General features: G+C 37.8%; 1 pseudogene; it reads left to right on the plus strand.

Moving 5' to 3' along the window:
* Positions 1 to 6,779: 6,779 nt before the first annotated feature.
* On the plus strand, positions 6,780 to 7,305 carry LOC103553824 (large ribosomal subunit protein eL19-like; annotated as a pseudogene).
* Positions 7,306 to 7,552: the final 247 nt, after the last annotated feature.

The following is a 7,552-nucleotide window of genomic DNA, read 5'->3' on the forward strand; positions in this document are numbered from 1 at the left end:
TTATTTTTTTTACATGTCAATTCTCTACTTCAAAAACTGCAAGGATGATCATTGTTCTGTCATATTGATTACTATTTGTGGCTGCTCTTTTATTTCTCCAGAAAAAGGTTTCCCACATTCTTTACTTTCATGTTGGTGCTGTCTCAGTTCTCAGTAGTTAATTCTAAATACATGTGTTTAAGGTTAAACGAGCTGAAATTGTGTTAAACACGTTAGTCTGAAAAGTTTAAACAACTAAACAATTTCTAGGAGTTGCTGTAGTATCCTTAAAACATCACTAGGTGGAGATGTTATTTTGTGAGGTGCAAAAGATAGTTCATGCAAGTAGTCTGAAGGGTTGTTTAACATTTCTAGTTTTTTTTCTACCCCAAGTATAAAGAAAACCAAATAAACAAAGGCTTCTCAACAGGCCTTAGAGTCAGGCCATAGAACCTTCCTTTAGAATGAAAACAGTGCTATTTAAAGATCCTTCCAGTATTTATATTGTATGTCCTTTTGGTCAGATTCCTTCTAAATCGTTTTTATCCAAAGTCTATTAATAGGTGTATTTTTCACATGCTATGAGAACTATATTCTCTGCATGTAAAATTAAAGGAATAGCCTTTAAGTTTATTTCTCAAGGCTCTTAGAAAAGAAAATCTAAAACACCTTCACCAACTAGAATTCTTTTTCAGGAATATATCCCAAATTAGAGCCTGTTGCAAGTTTTTGGGAAAAGGTGATCCAAATGAATAGGAAGAACAAAGTTAAGTGACACAGAGGTGTTTTTGACTGAAAAGAAGCCAAAGTTGGAAGATACCTGTTGGTGAGAGAGAAAACAGAAAGGGACTCTGCAAACGCCAGGAAGATAAATAATACTGACTGTGGGACATGGGACAAAAGCACTGTCAGTAAAAATTGGAACGGATATGCAAAATATAGTTGGTTACTGTAGTCTAGACACCATGTAACTGTGTTTTTCCCCATATGAAATGCAAGCTTTTTGGAATAAAGTTATCTTCATGTGCCTTCTATAAAATACAAACCCCTAAAAGGAAAGAACAGTAATGAGAAGTCCATATAAATGTTTAAAATCCAACTTAGTACTGATAAAAGAAATGAAAGGTGAATGGTTTCATATACAAGAGCATCATGCAGTGTTCTGGTTAGTTTTCCACGTGTTGGAGCTTCCTCTCTCCATACCTGGCAGTGATGGCACAGATCCACTGAAAACATGACAACTACTTGCATGTTTATAGAATTAAAGATCTACAGGACACAGCCTGGGAGCTAAGCTAAGCACATCTCCTTTAATCTGGTGACTCTCCAATCTAAATGATATCTCAAAACTCTTTCACAAGTATGGGGAATTTTTCATGCTTGTGGTAAATATGTTTATTACAATTCACAATTAACTTCCACAGTGGTTTTTAAAAAGCCATCATAAATATATTCAATGTAGAAAATTATTTTGGCTGAGGACAACAGGGTCAGCTTTGGTTCAGGGAAATTCGTACACCTGGCCATAAACGATGTGTGAGACAAAGCAGTTTCTTAGGTATGACATTGCTTTCTTTGCACTCCATGGGTGGTTCCCTCCCTAGAGGTCTCCACTCCTGGTTTGATGCTTTCTGCCTGACAGATTAATTGGAACTTTTCATCACTCTGGGATGTGAGTGTCAGCACCAAGGTGATTATAAGGTAGGATGGTTGCTTTTTCCACTTGTGCTGTTACCCCACACCATCTTTACCTCCAGTCAATGTACCTCCCCTGATTAACAACCTGTCCTTCCAAGGCAGCAAATCAAATATAGAGATCTCTGTACATAATTTAATGGTCTATACAGGGACCAAACCTATATAAGCCTCAGTTAACACAGGTGCTAACTAAAGGAAATAGTCATAAAGACAACCTTTGCTGATGAGTGTTAGTTGTTAGTTAATATCAAGATCCAGTCATCTAGGTTGTTTTTCTTAAATCAACTACAATATTAGAAATAGTGTTAGGCAATGCCAGGAAAATAATCTTTTTTGCCCCTCTGAGAGATATAGACTTAACTCACATGAGAAAACTAACATATGTAAAAAATAACTTTCTAATAGTGAAGATTAGCATTTTAAGCACTTGGTTGGAGAAAGACTGTGATGAATTCTTTCCTGTTTTATCTCACTGAAGAAGTTCAGTATCGTGCTTCCTCCAGTAACAAGTTACAGTGGGACTAGAGCTGACAGATACCTCAGCATTCAGGCTGGGAGAGCTGAAATGACTTGCCCCAAATCACAGAACCAGTTAGTGCCAATCTGGATCTCCAACTCCTCTCTTCTGACTCTTCTGTCTTATATACTGGCTCTCACAGAAGCTTTTAAATTGTGCTTTTAACTTCCACAGTGGTTTTAAAAAAAGCCATCATAAATATATTCAATGAATAAAATTATTTTGGCTGAGGACAACAGGGTCAGCTTTGGTTCAGGGACATTTGTACACCTGGCAATAAAGGATGTGTGGGGCAAAGCAGTTTCCTAGGTATGACATTGCTTTCTTTGCACTCCATGAGTAGTTCCCTCCTTCAAGGACTCCAACTCTGACTATCCAACTGTCATTTGTCATGGCAGAAGAAGCAGAGGGAGACTCCCTCTCTGTGGTTAGGAGAACATCTTGCATTTTCTCAAAATGCAGGGAATAAAGAGTCCATGGAACTCTAACGGGGATGTAGAATACCGCTGTAATCCAGAATGCAGTCTGTGTTTTAAATTAAGGCCTCCAATCTTTCTAATAAATCATTGTGTCTGTTTTAATTTGCATTGATCTATTTCTGTGTACAATCTCTAGGGCATCCCTGAAATCACCAGCCTTTTATGTTTGGCCAGCTTTTACTTGTTCCTTTACAGTTCTCATTCCTAATAAGTGAGATACAGTTCCATCTCAACCCTGTGTCTTGGTAGCACTGAATTACTAAGCCCTTGTGACTGAAAAGAAAGGAATCTGATTCTGCTAGAATAACGTTGTTAAATGTAGACTGTCCAAACAACCACAGCCAGTCATTCAGGTTTTCCTCAGTACTGCCCTGTGTATGTGGGGCAGGCTAACCAGACTGGATGAGAACTGCTTCTCCGGTTCATCCAGGAGCGCTGTGTAACACAGATAGAGAGTTTTAATTCTGTGCGGAAATAGGAGATCGAGTCAGTCTGTAGTATGGTTTAGAGGGTCGGGTGAGTAGTTAGTTGGAGGTATAGGAGGAAAGAGTTCAGCAGAATGACTATAAGATGTACATTCAAAATGACTGCTTTAAGAACAAATATTAATAGCATGAAATCATATTAAAATTTTACACAGGTTTGTTCTTTCTTACTACTTATTTACTAGATGTGACAAATAGTTAAATATATTTTCTAGTTTATATTTATTAAAAGCCTTTTTTTTAATGTATATCTTATATGCAGGATGGTATAAAGAAAAAAAAAAAGCACTGGAACTAGAGTCAGAGAAGCTATGGGCACATTTCAGCTCTTCTCTTTCCCAGTTGTACATAGCCTGGATTGACTCATGTAGCCTCTCTGAGCTCTAGTTTCCACAGTTGTAAAAGGGATGTAATACCAACTCTCTCACAGGTGAGTAGTATGACATGAGATAGCAGCAAAGATACTAAGCCCTACAGTAGCCATTTCATATGCGGGATGTGAGATCTTTGGTGTCATCTCTTGATTTGTCCGTTATTTGTTTGCTTATTATAATTTTAGACATTTAAATCATTAAGTACAACATACTTTCTCACAACTCAGAATTGACTTCTGTTTACATCAGGTCATATATGCCTTAATTTTTTTTATTTAAAAAAAACCACATACACATACACACATGATAAAATTAGAATCCCCTTTATTCCCTCTGCCTGTTGATTGGTTCATTTATTCAACATACATTTATGGAGTGCCTACTATGTGCTAGGCACAATGCTAATTGCTGGGATGAGGATTCACGGTGAACAAGACAGACAAAAATGCTTGCCTTCGCTTTACTCTGGCTATACTGACTTCTTGACTGTTCTGACTGTGTCAGGCACACTTCTGCCTCAGGGCCATTACGCTTGCGATTCCATGATCCTGGAGTGTGCTTCCTACACATAGCCAAGTGGCTGGCTATTACATCTTCTTTAGGGCTTTATTCAAATTTCACTTTCTCAGTAAGACCTTCCAAGGCCATATTATGTAAATTGCATCCTTCTTCCACATTGCACGCACGAGCTGTATCTATCTCTGCAGTATCTATCTCTGTTGTATCTCTCTCCACAGTGCTTCTCACCATCTAACTCTCTGTATTTTATTGATCTTGCTATTTTCTGTCTCCCCTACTAAAATATAGGATCCAAGAAAGCAGAGATTTTTGTCTGTTTTACTCCTTGTTCTGTCTCTAGTGCCTAGCACAGTGCCCTTAATAATTATTTGTCAAATGGACTAAGGAATGAATAAAAGATTAAAAATTAAAGGCAGTTTGTTTTCCTCTCAAATTTGAATGCTTGAAGTGACCTAATGAAAGGAAAGTATAATTCCTATAGGATTTCCCAAATTACGAATATATGAAAAGACATTATCTCCATCTCCCAGCTTCTAAGAGAAAAATTAGAGTACGTGCTTATTTTTGAAATGTGAGTGGAATGACTTTCATAATGTCAGCATTTAGAGAACTTCTAGCTAAAGTATTTTGAAACTGATGGAAATATGACTCCAAAATTAGCTTTTGTACAATTTATGCTGCTCTGTTTATTTATCCCTTGATTTGAAATTATAGTGAAGCTTAAATTCCTGCAGAACCCAAAGGAAATTTTCCAGCCAGCCTTCTCTTCAGCCTCTAGAAGTTTACTTAGCTGGCACAGTAGAGGATTCCATCCTTTCGCTAACCCCAGGCATCACCGAACAAGTAGTTCAAGGGCATGAGCCACATAGTTCAATGAAACTTTGTCTAACACCTACTGATTGCTAAGCACAGTAGGAAATCTAATGAGTTGTATTTCAAAAGCTTTTTTAGTCAGAGTGATAAGGTGGGAATATAATGGGCTTTGGAATGAAACAGTTCAAATGCTGGCAATGTAAATTTGGACACAAATTGTTTAGCCTCCCGAAGTCTCCATTTTTAAGTCAATTACATTTATAACAGTATTGCCTGCCTTGTATGTCGGTTGTCTAGATTAAATAAGATACTGTATCAGTTACAAAAGCCTAGGTCATCCTGCAATAATTAAACAATTCCACAAATCTCACCTTAAAATAACAAAGTTTATTCTTTCTTGAGCTACAGTAGCTGTGGCTCTGCTCCTATGCAGTCATTCCTCAGCTCTTTACTCAGGACCCCAGATTGATGGAGCACAGTAAGCTGTTATGTTGCACATTGCCATGGCGGAGGGAAAGGAGAGCTCTGGACGATCTCACACAACCAATTACATGCCAGATTCTAAACTGACATGTCCTTTCCAAGGACATGTCATTAGCTGGAACTGATCACAAGGTGCCGCCAACAAAGGGGTCTAGGCAGTATAATCCTAGGTACCCAGAATGTGGGCACCTGCATTTTTGCTGAGCACTATCAATGACTACCATAGATATTAAATGTAAAGTGTCTAGTATAGCATCCACCTCATATTCATCCCTTTTCTCTCTCCAGGCTTCTCCCTGTATGCCTTCTTATTTATAAAGTGGAGATACCTATATTTCAAAAGCATTATCTTTAAATTCCCAAACTGTATCCCGTACAATGATTGAACCAGAAAATGCTCCATGAAAAAATAGTTATGTGATCAAACTAATTCAAGAAACATCATTTACTATATCTTTTCTTAGAAATTCTCTGTGCACAGTAGCTAATTAAAAGTTCAGAGATGCCCTGTGTTAAAGATACCCAAGGTTTAACAAACTTATTTAATCACCCAACAGGTTCATATAATGTCTATTAATAACCTGACAAACACTCATTGAACAATTGTTGGAAAAATGCTGCTCCAATGAATATAAGACTAGCCTCACTGAATTTCTAGATGACAATGAAAAAGCTTTTAGCATTTAAAAACAAAAATGTCTTACTCTGATATTATTAAAGATTTGCTAGAATATTTAGTTGTTTAAAAGTAGTTCTCTATCAATACAGAAGTAAAAGAATGTTAATTACTTTATTCAACAAATATTTATTGAGAATTGAGTTCTACCAGCAGTACTACTAAAACTAATATGTACTCCTATTTGCATTTATTGAACACTTCCTGTGTGCCAAGTTGATGTTAGACCCTAGAAATACATACTGAACAAGCAAGACAAGATCTTTGCCTTGATGGTGGCCATGGTCTAAAAGCAGAATATCAATCAGCAGTGTTTTAAAGACTTTGCATGGGTTAATTTCTTTACTTCTCATAACAACCCTTAAAGTTGGCAATTTTATTGGCTTCATTTTACAGATGAGAAAAAGAGAGGTTGCACAGCTAGTAAAATGTCTAAAACTCAAGGATTGATTATATAAACTGTAAAACATCCATACGGTGGAGTGCTTTGTAGTCATTAAAATTTCTGTTATGGAAGCATATTCTTGATATGGAAAACACTCTTTACTATGATGTTGATGGCAAAAGAAGAGTCCCATTTTTGTTAAAAGTAAAATATTCTTATATAATATTAACAGAAGGATTATAGGAAATATTTTGTTTTGCTACGATGAGCAGGTAATATAATTCTTTTGTGAAAAGAAAAAAGATAGCGTATTTTTTAAGAGAAAAAAAATCAGATAACTTATCTTTCTTTCAGCACTTGTGGCTGCAGCCATGAGTAGGCCCAGGCTTCAGAAGAAGCTCATCTCCAGCATCCTCCACTGTGGCAAGAAGAATAAGATTGGACCCCAGAGAAACTAGTGAAATAGCCAATGCCAGCTTCCATGTGCAGATCAGAAGCCCATCAAAGATGGGCTGGTCATCTATGAGCCTATGACTGTCCATTCCCAGGCTTGATGCAGGGAAAAGGGCAGGTAAATGGTCATAGGTAAGCAAAAGGCTACTCAAATGTCCAAGAAGGTAACCTGGATGAGAATTCTGTGCCCACTGCCCAGAAGACACCGCCAATCTAAGATGGACACCACCTGCATCACAGCCTGTACCCGCAAGTGATGGGGAGCCTGTCCAAGAGTACACGGATTCTCAAGGAACACATCACAAGCTGAACGCAGACAGAGACTGCAAGAAGCTCCTGGCTGACCAGGCTGAGACTCCCAGGGCAGAGCCCAAGGAAGCCCACAAGTGCCCTGAGGAGCCGCTCCAGGCCAAGGCTATCCAAGGAGAAGAGACCAAGAAATAAAGCTTCCCTTCTTTTGTCTGTACATAGTGGCCTAGACAGTTATATAAATAAATCACTCAGTAAAACAACCCTTCATCTGCCATAAAAAATCAGATACTAATGTCACCAACTAATTGCCCAGAGGAACTCAAATGGAGGTTCCGAAGCATTTAACTGTTTAAGAGATGCAATCACCAATCACCCTGAACCAGACCAAGCCTCACCACAAGAGTGGGAGTCTATGACCTTTGCCTCATTTTTAATGCTA

The sequence above is a fragment of the Equus przewalskii genome, chromosome 2 (assembly GCF_037783145.1).
Source record: "Equus przewalskii isolate Varuska chromosome 2, EquPr2, whole genome shotgun sequence".
In the NCBI taxonomy this organism is placed as follows: Eukaryota; Metazoa; Chordata; class Mammalia; order Perissodactyla; family Equidae; genus Equus; species Equus przewalskii.